Source organism: Pelophylax lessonae (assembly GCF_965119305.1).
Source record: "Pelophylax lessonae genome assembly, chromosome: 4".
Lineage (NCBI taxonomy): Eukaryota > Metazoa > Chordata > Amphibia > Anura > Ranidae > Pelophylax > Pelophylax lessonae.
Genome location: NC_138771.1, coordinates 39390323 through 39403913, shown reverse-complemented (window position 1 = coordinate 39403913; position 13591 = coordinate 39390323).

Genomic DNA, 13591 nt, shown 5'->3' with positions numbered 1-13591 from the left:
GAGCCAACGATTCAGTCCCTACTTTGGCTGTTCAGACATTCAGTGGAAAGCCTATTCAGCAAGAACCAAACATTACATATAATATATATATATATATATATATATATATATATATATATATATATATATATATATGAGCAGAGTTTCTACCATAATGCAATATTGAAAAAACTTGAGTAGTAACAGCTGTTGCAAAGGGATAATTTAACACATATATATATATATATATATATATATATATATATATATATATATATATATATATATGTATACAGTATCTCATAAAAGTGTGTGCACCCCTCACATTTTTGGAAATAATAATATTGTAGCAAAGGAATGACACTTTGCTACAATATAAATTAGTGAGTGTACAGCTTGTATAACAGTGTAAATTTGCTGTCCCCTCAAAATAACTCAACACATAGCCATTAACCCCTTTACGACTGCCTGCCACAGATTTACTGCGGCAGGCAGCCGCACCTGGGCAAAGTGACGTAGCTCTACGTCGCTCGCTCTCTGGAGGCTAGGGAAGCCTGTGCGTGTGTCAGGCCGATCCGATTGCCGCCTAACACCGGCGATCTCTCCCGGCTGCCAGTGTCATTATTACAGTAACAGTGCATATTTTTAGCACTGATTACTGTAGTAATGTCACTGGTACCCCAAAAGTGTCAAAAATGTCAGTTAGGGGTCCGATCTGTATGCCGCAATGTCGCAGTCCCGCAAAAAAAATCACAGATCGCCACCATTACTAGTAAAAAAAAAAAACAATAAAACTTACATAAATCTTTTCTGTAGTTAGTAGACACAATAACTTTTGTGCAAACCAAACAAAATACACTTATTGCAATTTTTTTTTACCAAAAATATGTAGCAGAAAACAAATTGGCCCAAAATGTTAAAAAGTTTGATTTTTAAATTTTTTTGGGAATGTTATATAGCAGAATGTGAAAAATGTTTTTTTTTTTCAAAATTGTTGCTCTTTTTTTGTTTATAGCGCAAAAAATAAAAATCGCACAGGTGATCAAATAACACCAAAAGAAAGCTCTATTTGTGGGAAAAAAAGGACATCAATTTTATTTGGGTACAGCATCGCACGACCGCGCAATTGTCCATTAAAATAATGCAGTGTCGAATCGCAAAATAGGGCCTGGTCATTAAGCAGGAAAATCTTCCGGTCCAGAAATGGTTAATGTCTAAACTGCTGGCAACAAAAGTGAGTACTCCCCTAAGTTAAAATGTCCAAATTTTGCCCAATTAGCCATTTTTCCTCCCCGGTGTCATGTGACTCATTAGTGTTACAAGGTCTCAGGTGTGAATGGGGAGCAGGTGTGGTAAATTTGGTGTTATCGCTCTCACTCTCTCATACTGCTCACTGGAAGTTCAACATGGCACCTCATGGCAAAGAACTCTCTAAGGATCTGAGAAAAAGAAGTGTTGCTTTACATAAAGATGGCCTAGGCTATAAGAAGATTGCTAAGACCCTGAAACTGAGCTGCAGCACGGTGGCCAACCGAAACATAATGTCACAGATGTTTTCTATTGGGTTTAGGTCAGGCCAGTGTGGGGGCTATCAATGGTATGAATTTCTTTGTCCTCTAGAAACTGGCTGCATACTGTCGCCACATCAGGCCGGCCATTGTCGTGCACCAGGAGGAACCCAGGACCCACCACACCAGTGTAGAGTCTGACTATGGGTCCAAGGATTTCATCCCGATACCTAATGGCAGTCAGGGTGCCATTGTCTAGCCTGTAGTGGTCTGTGTATCCCTCCATGGATATGCCTCCCCAGACCATCACTGACCCACCACCAAACCGGTCATGCTGAAGGATATTACAGGCAGTATAACATTCTCCATGGCTTCTCCAGACCCTTTCACATGTATGCAGGGTGAACCTGCTCTCATTTGTGAAAAGCACATGACGCCAGTTGCAGACCTGCCAATTCTGGTGTTCAATGGAAAATGCCAATCAAGCTCCATGGTGCCGAGACGTGAGCACAGAGCCCACTAGGGGACGTCAGGCCCTCAGGCCCCCCTTATGAAGTCTGTTTCTGATTGTTTGGTCAGAGACATTCACACCAATCGCCTGCTGAAGGACATTTTGTAGGGCTCTGGCAGTGCTCATCCTGTTCCTCCTTGCACAAAGGAGCAGATACCAGTCCTGCTGATGGGTTAAGGACCTTCTACGGCCCTGTCCAGCTCTCCTAGAGTAACTGCCTGTCTCCTGGAATCTCCTCCATGCTCTTGAGACTGTGCTGGGAGACACAGCAAACCTTCTGGCAATGGCACGTATTGACAGGGCCGCTGATAGGCCAGTACAACTGGCCCTGTTGTACCGGGCCCGGAGTCCTCAGCTCAGTAGAGGGGCCCGGCAAAATCTCTAAACAGTGCAAAAAAAAAAAAAGCCTTACTGCATCTTGGGCTGCGTGTGTTGTTTTTTATTTTTTATGGCCCCTCTGCCGCTCTGCAATGTTTTGCTGGTGGGGGAGTCTGGGACTATTTTTTCTATTTCGGGCGCATGTCCTTCCGCGCCGCGTTCTTCTAGGCTGACTGAGGGTGCCGTCCAGTCCCGCCCACCTGCCTGCATTTTGCATTGAATGCCTTCGCTGGTGGAGGGATCTATTATCCTCCCTCCACCCACGGCCGGGACTCAGCTCTGCTCTCCACTCATCCTGCGAGAGACAGAGACTAGTGAAGCTGCCTGTGTGAGTGTGACAGCCGGCTTAGTTTAGCAGCTACAGCGTCAGAGTAGAGGACAGTCTGCACCCTCCCCCTTCCCCAGCGCGCCTTATTTGACTTCACAAGCGATGCCAGCAGGGGGGGGGGGGGTGAGTGCACAGTCTGCAGTGGAGGACAGACTTTAGCCTAGCATAAGGTAAGCTGGCTAAACTAAGAAAAATGTCCTGTCTGTGGCTTATCCTAGTGGGCAGGAGTAGGGAGGAGAGGATGGGCTCTCTGTATCAGGCTCCAGTCTCTGGGATCGTTTTTGTTTTTTGTGTGAGAAGTTACTGCTCTGCTTCTGAAGGGAGGATGTTTTCTGAGATCTACCCCCAATCTCTAAAAAACCTCCCTAGAAACCCTACCCTATACCTGCTCACCAGTCAAGTACACAGGCACAGCCTCCTCTCCTGCATTACCGCCTCATGTGTCAGGGGCACTACAAATCCAAGCATGCCAGGAGAGGGGAGGCAGCAGCAATATGACAGATCAGGCTGATTTTCAGATGAAAAGTGCATAGTGTGTGCTTGTAGTCCAGTATGTCTGTATACTGTATGATCATTATATATTTATTTATTTTACCTGGTGGTTTTAAGGAGTTCATTTATATATATATATATCTCTGAGTAAGTAGTGAGCACATTTGGTGTGGAAGCGCTCTGGGGTATTTTTATTTGTTTATAATGGAAAGACAGAGTGGTGGAATGATAAGGGAGGGAGATGGACAGAGAGATTGAAAGAATAAGGAGTGAGTAAGGGATGGAGGTATAGATTGGGTGACAGAGAAATTAATAGATGAGGGGATAGAGGAAAGGATAGAGGGATGGGGTAATGGAGGGATTGAGTTATGGAAAGATAGAGGGAGAGACAGAATAATAGAGGAATAAAAGTGATGGCGGGTAGAAAAGGGGGAGGGATATAGGGCACAAGGATTGTTGGATGGACAGTATTATGGAGAGATGGAGGAAGGGGCAGAGAAATGAAATGAGGGACGGATGGACCAAGAGATAAAAGGATGGAGTTAAGGAAAGATGAAAGAAGGAATAGATTGAGGGTCAGAGTAACAGAGGGATGAAAATGATGGAGAGTGAAGTGATTGGAGGGACCTACAACAGAGGAATGGTTGGATGGACAGTTTAATGTAGGGATGAAGTGATGGAGACAGGAAGTAAAGGAAGAATGGAGACAGGAGGTGATTGAGGAAGGAGATGATGGAGGGATGGAGGCAGGAGGTGGAGAGATGGAGACAGGAGGTGATGGAGGGATGGAGGCAGGAGGTGGAGAGATGGAGACAGGAGGTGATGGAGGGATGGAGGGATGGAGGCAGGAGGTGGAGAGATGGAGACAGGAGGTGATGGAGGGATGGAGACAGGAGGTGATATAAATAGGAGGTGGTGAAGTGATGGAAACAGGAGGTGATGGAGTGATGGAGACAGAAGATGATGAAGGGATGGAGTGATGGAGACAGGAGGTGATGGTGTAATGGAGACAGGAGGTGATAGTGTGATGGAGACAGGAGGAGAGGGAGTGATGGAGACAGGAGGTGATGGTGTGATGGAGACAGGAGGTGATGGTGTGATGGAGACAGGAGGAGAGGGTGTGATGGAGATAGGAGGTGATGGTGTGATGGAGACAGGAGGTGATGGTGTGATGGAGACAGGAGGAGAGGGTGTGATGGAGACAGGAGGAGAGGGTGTGATGGAGACAGGAGGTGATGGTGTGATGGAGACAGGAGGAGAGGGTGTGATGGAGACAGGAGGTGATGGTGTGATGAAGACAGGAGGTGATGGTGTGATGGAGACAGGAGGTGATGGTGTGATGGAGACAGGAGGTGATGGTATGATGGAGACAGGAGGTGATGGTGTGATGGAGACAGGAGGAGAGGGTGTGATGGAGACAGGAGGTGATGGAGACAGGAGGTGATGGTATGATGGAGACAGGAGGTGATGGTGTGATGGAGACAGGAGGAGAGGGTGTGATGGAGACAGGAGGAGAGGGTGTGATGGAGACAGGAGGTGATGGTGTGATGGAGACAGGAGGGGAGGGTGTGATGGAGACAGGAGGTGATGGTGTGATGGAGACAGGAGGAGAGGGTGTGATGGAGACAGGAGGAGAGGGTGTGATGGAGACAGGAGGTGATGGTGTGATGGAGGCAGGAGGAGAGGGTGTGATGGAGACAGGAGGAGAGGGTGTGATGGAGACAGGAGGTGATGGTGTGATGGAGACAGGAGGAGAGGGTGTGATGGAGACAGGAGGTGATGGTGTGATGGAGACAGGAGGAGAGGGTGTGATGGAGACAGGAAGTGATGGTGTGATGGAGACAGGAGGAGAGGGTGTGATGGAGACAGGAGGTGATGGTGTGATGGAGACAGGAGGAGAGGGTGTGATGGAGACAGGAGGTGATGGTGTGATGGAGACAGGAGGTGAAGGATGGATGGAGGGATGGAGACAGGAGGTGATGGAGTGATGGAGACAGGAGGTGATGGTGTGATGGAGGCAATGGAGGGATGGAGACAGGAGGTGATGGAGGCAATGGAGGGATGGAGACAGGAGGCGATGGTGTGATGGAGGCAATGGAGGGATGGAGACAGGAGGTGATGGAGGCAATGGAGGGATGGAGACAGGAGGCGATGGTGTGATGGAGGCAATGGAGGGATGGAGACAGGAGGTGATGGAGGCAATGGAAGGATGGAGACAGGAGGCGATGGTGTGATGGAGGCAATGGAGGGATGGAGACAGGAGGTGATGGTGTGATGGAGGCAATGGAGGGATGGAGACAGGAGGTGATGGAGACAGGAGGTGATGGTGTGATGGAGGCAATGGAGTGATGGAGACAGGAGGTGATGGTGTGATGGAGGGATGGAGACAGGCGGTCCTTAGAATTGGGGACATACATTTTGGTGATCCTGGTGGCTTCCAGGGATTTCCCTTCACTTTCTGTGATGGCTATGGAACCGTAATTAAGGGGAAATCTCTCCAGTTGGACATATGTGACAAAATATGATGGGTTATAAAAGCCCACCCTTATTATATAAAAAATAACATAAATATATTTTTGTTTACCTTAATGTCTATCTTAAACTTCATTGCTAATTGCATATTTTACTTGTTTGCAGCTTAAGCACTAAAATTTGCACTTAAAACTGTAATTTTTTAACTTTTGGAAAATGCCAGTAAAAACTTGGCTGTGCTAGTAAATTTTGAGCATCGTGTCAGTAAATTTCAGTCTGGTAGGTTGGCAACTCTGGTAGAGGAGGCAGCTGCTTTTTGAAGTGTCCAGACAGGAGGAGGACGTGCAACAAGTGCTTTACAACAGGTGTGTGCTTGGGGGGGGGTGGCTTTGGCATGCAAGGGGGTGGCTTTGGCATACATCATGTATGTGCTGCAGTCAGAGACAGTGCCCTCCCCCCACGCCATGCATGTTCTGCACTGCAGTCAGACACAGTGCCCTCCCCCCATGCCATGTATGTTCTGCACTGCGGCCAGAGACAGTGCCCTCCCCCCATGCCATGTATGTTCTGCACTGCAGTCAGAGACAGTGCCCTCCCCCATGCCATGTATGTTCTGCACTGCAGTCAGAGACAGTGCCCCCCCCCATGCCGTGTATGATGCATGGCATGGGGGGCACTGTCTCTGACTGCAGCACATACATGGCATGAGGGGAGGGCACTGTCTCTGCAGCACATACATGCCATGGGGGGGGGGGGTGCACTGTCTCTGACTGCAGCACATTACATTACATTACATTTATTAAATACAGATATTAAAGAGGTATTTTCTCATCTGAAATCAGTATTCCTTTTGTATAATTAAACTTAAAACTGGCTGGAGGAAGGTAAATATCACTTAATAAAACAAAACTGCACTTTGTTTAAAGGCCGGGCCTAGGGAGGGTCCGGAGGTGAGGCTAGAATGCGACCAGGGGTGGGGCTGGGGTGTGACCAGGGGCGGAGTTGGGGTGGGGCCATGGGTGGGGCTTAAGGGGCCCCGTCAGCTAGGCTGTACGGGGCCCCATGATTTCTATCAGCGGCCCTGCGTATTGATGTGCCATCCTGGAGGAGTTGGACTGCCTGTGCAACCTCTATAGGGTCCAGGTATCGCCTCACGCTACCAGTAGTGACACTGACCCTAACCAAATGCAAAACTAGTGGAAATCAGTCAGAAAAGAGTAGGGATAAAAATGTCAGTGGCCTCCACCTGTAAAACCCTTTTCTATCAGGAAAAACAGACAGAGAAAATCGTCACAGTAGACAGTAATAATAAATAGGCATATCTAAGGTCTAACCTTTCCCTTTTCTATCCCCTTCTTTAAAAAAAAAATGCCTTTACATACATTAAAAGCCTACCAGCTATTTTTATTTTTTAAGCAGATAAAATAAAATTGAACAATAACATTTTTGTTCTAAAATGTACAGTATATTGCATGGAACGTAAAGTTATTCAAGTGCACTATAGGGTGCGATAAACAATGGACATATATGTATTCATAAAACAGTCAGTTACTTCATAGTTGATAGAGCATAAATATAAAGTAGAATTAAATATACTGTCCAGTAATATAACACGCTGAGTCAACATATCAGATTGATGCATTTACAGATCTCCTGCAGGGTTATAAATTGAATCCTTCACCAAGAGGATATGCAGTGCCACTCATGTAAATGCAACCATCTGAAAGTAATAATCTTCATGGATTTAACACAGATCTTCATTACCATTTAAGTATTACTACAGATTATGATTTGATACAATTATGTTATTCAGAATTGACCATAGATGAGCTAGACCAAAGCATAAGGAGAAGACTTCTGACCATAGAGGGGATTACATTGCATGTCAGCCATATTATAGTATGGAACACATTGAACACTGGGGTACTTTACTAATAGGCATTGCACAAATATATGCTATTCTAATTGGTACATGGCGAATGCAGGCTGCACAATCTATTATTGAGTGCTGTGAACTGTGCTTTTGCTATTAATGATGAAATAGTTATCAGTGTTGTATAAATAGCATACACATTGAGCTGAATAACAATGGCTAACCCAGCAATGATAGCCAACTTATTAGCTCTTCTTTAAAGGGTAACTCCACTTTCATGGGGAAAAAAAATATCAAATAAAGAAAAAGTAATATAGTGTATACAATTGCGACACAAATCGTATTGTAATTGAATGTTATTAAAAACGACCTTTCGTTTTCAATCTGCAGCCGCTGTAATTTTCTGAAACTGCAATACAATATGGCTACTTGGAGCTGTTCTGTACACAGAATGTATACTGACCACACCCCAGAAACATCATTTCCTGCTTGTGTGATTGGCTCACCAATTTTCCCAGAAGTCTGCCTAAGATACAAGTCAAATTTCTGGCATCCCCGGCAACAAAAATGTTTTTTTTTGTGAGGAATCAGCATCTCCATAAAGCTGGTCAGCAGAGGGAAGCATGAATTGCTCTAGAATTTCCTGGTAGAGGGCTGCGCTGAATTTGGACTTGATAAAACACAGGGGACCAACACCAGCAGATGACATGGCTCCCCAAATTGTCACTGACTGTGGAAAACTCAGAGAGAGAGGGGGGGGGGGGGGCGTGGTCGCCGCGTAGCTGCATGGACGTCTGAACCCACAGCTCCGCCAGACCAGGGAGACAATCAGCATCCATCGGCGTCCCAATCATCCCTTCAGCTCCCATTTCGCTGCCACAACAAGCGGAGGAGACTAACCCACCTTCATGATGGCCAGGAAGAAGAAGGATGCAGGCCAGCCGCGTCAACTTCAACATTTTTTCATGGCCCAGGAAAGACAGTGCAGCCAAGATGGCGGCGGCGGGTCTCCGGCCTCTTCCAGCAGCTCATCCCCAGCATCACAAAGCTCTCCTCAGCCCTCGGCGCAGAAGGCGGGCCAGCCTAGGTCCCCTGCGGCCTCCACCCCGCTATCCAGGAGTCCGGTAAAGAGTAAACCTCGGCTTTCGTAGGAAGCACATGCGGCGGAGGTAAGCTGTGGAGGGCACTCCTCCATGCACTCCACTAGGGAGCTGTCCCCTAATATTGACACATTCCCCACATGTGAGCGCCCGGTCTCGGAGCCCAGGCTTAAGGACATGATGATGTCCCCGCGGGCCTCCATGCATGCAGATTTCATGGAGTGTGTCCGCTCCTTTAAAGTGGAGGTGCAGGCCCTGGGAGGCCACATGGAAAAAGTGGAGAGCAAGATGGGGGAGTTCGCTGCATCTCATAATGAGCTTATTGACTCCCACTATGGACATGAGGATGAGATAGAGCAACTGAAATCCAAAATTACAGACATGGAAGACCGCTCTAGGCAGAACAATGTGAAGCTTAGGGGGGTCCCAAAATCAGTACACACTGGGGACCTGGACAAATACGCCCGCGACCTTATTTTGTCAGTACTCCCAGATACCCCGCTGTCTGAGCTTGTCATCGACAGGATTCATCGGCTCCCTAAGCCCTCATATTTGCCAGATGACGTGCCACGTGATGTTATCATGAGAGTGCACTTTTACCATGTCAAAGATAACCTCATGACTGCATTCCGCAAAAAGACCCCGGTCTCTGACCCTTACTCTAAAATCCAGGTGTTTGCGGACCTATCTCAGCACACGTTACAGAAGAGAAGAGTTCTCCACCCACTCACAAAAGTCCTGAGAAACCATTCCATTGTCTACAAGTGGGGATTCCCTGTAAAGCTCACCATCACTTATAACAACAAGGCACATGTCATCACTTCTCTGCAGGATGGTTTGCAGCTTCTACAGACCTGGGGTATCTTACCTGATCAAAGCTCCGCCCCACTGGCGCCCTCTGGCCGTATTTCCCCACTACCTGAGGAGTGGCACACTGTATCTCACAAAAAGAAGGGGAAGAAATCATCCAAGGGACAGCCGTCTCCGGCTTTAAGCAATAGTTCCCCTCCCTGAGTCTGACCACTGTGACTGCCTTTATCCCCTTACAACATGTGCAGTATACCTGCTTACGAGTTTCATCTCCCTTTTTTAACTTTGCCGAACGTTAACCAAGTTTGTTCCTTTGTTCCACTACTTTTCTTCTTTATTTTTTTTTTCCCGATGTGGGTCAGCAGCATCATCGAGCCAGCTTTGGAGTTCAGCAGACAGCCTCCGGATCCCCCGGATCGAAGTTTCCCCGGGCCATGGATACGCCTATGGGAGTCACCTCTGCCTATCCTCTGGTGCAGCCGGGGTCCAGGTAACACGATTCATCTCCTTATACTATCACCATGACTGTTACTATCACATCTTTTAATGTTCGTGGCCTAAACCACCCGGCCAAGCGGTCCTCCATGTGGAAGGAAGCTCTGCAGCACAAGAGCGATGTCTTGTGCACCCAGGAGACCCATTTTCAGAGTTCCCGACCACCAACTTTGTCCCACAGAAACTTCCCGCACATTTTTACGTCCTCAGCCCCGCAGAAACGCAAGGGTGTCCTCATTGCAATTAGAGACTCTGTTGCCTTTGCCCTGCGCAATCTCTTAGTAGACCCAAATGGACGCTACATACTCCTGCAATGCGAAATGAATAATGCCCCCTACACGGTGCTCAATGCATATGCCCCTAACACCCGCCAATTGCGTTTCTGGAGGAAAATGTTTCGTTTGTTGGACAAGCATAGATATGGATCTGTGGTGGTCTGTGGGGATTTTAATTTAACGGCTGACCCCACCCTGGACACTTCATCTACCCCTAGACGCCCACCCCCTGCTTTACAATCCCTCCTTCATGTGGTGGACTTGTTCGTCGCTTGGAGATGCCTTCACCCAGGCGAACGTGACTACTCTTATCACTCTCAAAGGCATAATGCATATTCCCGCATAGACATGGTATTGGTTGACAAGCACTTGTTGCAATCTGTCCAGAACTCGACCATTCACAACATCACTTGGTCGGACCATGCCCCGGTGACGGTTACGCTTCAGGAGCATCGTTCTCCAAGCCCTACTTATCTGTGGCGGGCAAACAGTCAGGTGTTGGACTCTCCTAAACATGCCTCCCACATTAAGCGGCACCTTGAGGAGTTCTTCCAGCATAATGCGGGGTCGGTTTCTGATCCCACAGTAGTGTGGTGTGCCCACAAGGCTTTTATGAGGGGTATTCTTATAAAACTGTGTGCGCAACTTAAGAGGCAGAGGACGCGGCGCCTGGACAGGCTCCTGGCTGAGATCTGCCGACGGGGAAATCTCCGGGACCGGATGGCCTCCCCAATCTATACTATAAAAAGTTTATGTCGATCCTCAGTCCACACCTAGCCAAGCTGTACGCGGCAGCTGTGTCCTCTGCCTCTATGCCTACTGAACTACTTCAAGCGTATGTTGTAACATTACCCAAGCCCGGTAAGGACCCTACCTCCCCTCCCAATTTTAGGCCAATTTCGCTATTGAACACAGACGTGAAATTGTACGCAAAGGTTTTGGCCCTTAGACTTCACCCCATCCTACCGGATCTTATTAATTCGGACCAATCGGGCTTTATCAAAGGCCGCCAGGCCTCAGATGCGACCAGGAGGGTCATCGGGCTTGTGGACAGGGCTGGATCCGGTCGGGTGCCTTCTCTGCTACTCTCATTGGACGCGGAGAAGGCATTCGACCGGGTCCACTGGATATATATGTCTAGAGTGTTGCAGAAATTTGGATTTCAGGGCTCCATACTACAGGCTATACTGGCGCTGTACTCCAACCCCTCGGCGAAGGTCTATACCTCCAATATGCTCTCTAGATCCTTTCCAATTACGAACGGGACGAGGCAGGGCTGCCCATTGTCACCCTCTATTTTTAATCTGCTCATTGAGCCTCTGGCAGAGGCTGTGAGGTCCTCCGCGAACATTAGGGGTATCACCACCTCCTCTAGATCACATGTTATCAGTTTATTCGCGGACAATGTCATTGTCCTCATGTCAGACCCTGAGAGGTCCCTGGCTGCCATGCATTCCCTGCTGCAGCGGTTTAGCTTAGTCTCTTACTACAAGGCCAACTTTGCGAAGTCTCTAATCTTGCCGCTTAGCCTACCCCAAAATCTGTGCCAAAAATTGAAGAGCTTATACCCTTATACATGGAAGCAAAAGAGCATCCCTCAGCAACCCTGAGGCAAATTTCCCGCCCCTCATTACAAAAATTCTGAACTCACTTGGTCGGGCCGCCTTGCCTCGTTCAAGATGCTACTTTTACCCCAGATTTTATACATGTTTCGGACTCTGGTGATCCCGATACCCCGAAAAATTTTGGCGTCACTACAGGCGGCACTCAAGTGCTTAGTATGGAGAGGCAAGAGACCTAGGAGTGCTCATTCATTCCTGATCAAGCGTTGGTCTGCAGGGGGAATGGGCATGATTGACATCAAGGACTACCTTGTGGCTACCCATTTGGCCCCATTGAGGCACTGGGTGGACCCAACGTTCCCAACGGTATGGAGCAACATGGAGGCCGAGATCTGCTCTCCCCTCCCCCTGCGGATGATGCTTTTGGCGGATGTGTGGAGCCCCAGAACACTGAAAGAGCTCCCTGTCTCGGTCCGGGCTTCTCTTTTGGCCTGGCGTGAGTTCAGGGTGAACGCGCTCCAATCCTCCCTGATGACAAGGGTACCGGTTCCGATGGGGGTGTTGGAACTTGCTATCCCCCACACCTCTCTTCGACACTGGACCAGTAGAGGTATAGCCACCGTTGACCACATCTTGTCGGGAGAAAGTTTGAAATCATTTGCAAGCCTGCAGGAAGAATATTCGCTTCCACCCACCGAACACTACTTGTACCTCCGCATAGCTCACTTCCTTCGTTCCTTAGTTACGCCTCACATATATGTACCAACACAGGGTTGGAAGTTCCTAATGGGCGGCTTACGCTCGGTCAAGGGAACATCCCTCTTCTACAATTCCCTTCAACGCAAAGAGGAATATAGTAAAACAGTCCCCTTTCTGAAATGGGAGAAGGACCTGGATACCACGTTCACTGACAAGCAGTGGCAAGCAGCTTTTCGGTCCGTACGACAATCCTCGTCGTGCACTAACCACTGGGAATTGTCGCAAAAGATAAATTTGAGATGGTATCTTACACCGTATAGATTGTCTAAATTTATGACTGATTACTCGCTCTATGCTGGAGGGGATGTGGTGAGGTAGCCCATATCACCCATGTGTTTTGGTCCTGTGGACACCTGAGGAGCTTCTGGAACAAATTGTTCTCCATAATCTCCAGTATTACTGGGGTGCGGACCCACCCTTCTCCAGCATTGGCTATATTAAACATAGGGACTGAGGCCTTTCCTCTAGACTGCTGCAATGTGGTCACTCACATATTGCTGGTGGCCCGCACCCTCATAACTAGACAATGGAAATCAACGGTGGTTCCTAATGCCTCAGAGGCTATCGCGTTGGTAAAAACCAACTTTGCCAATGAAAAGCTGCTTGCCTACAAGTCGGGACGAGGTGTCAGGTTTGACAAAAATTGGTCCAGATGGACCTCATGGGCATTGGACAAACACTGATTACATGTTTATATGATTGCTAGAACTCATTGGTGCTCTGCTGACCTACTGTTGTTTTTGTTACTTTTTATTATTATTTTTTGGTGTTTATTGTCATTGCAAGGCGTACACTACCTTCAAATATAGGACTCTATCAAGTAGTCATGTCATATGGCAGAGGCCCTAGGTATGTTTGCCTGGAAGCCTCCAGGTTGTTGTACTCAAGCTCTCCTGGTGCCCCCCCCCCCCTCTTTTTGGTATGATGTTTGCCAAACTCTCTTCCTCTCCCCCTACTACCCCATTTCCACCCTCTCTCCCTCTCACTTCCGCTACTGGTATCCTTCCTCTATCTTCTATCTTCCCCTCTATCGCTTCTTGTCGTCTTCC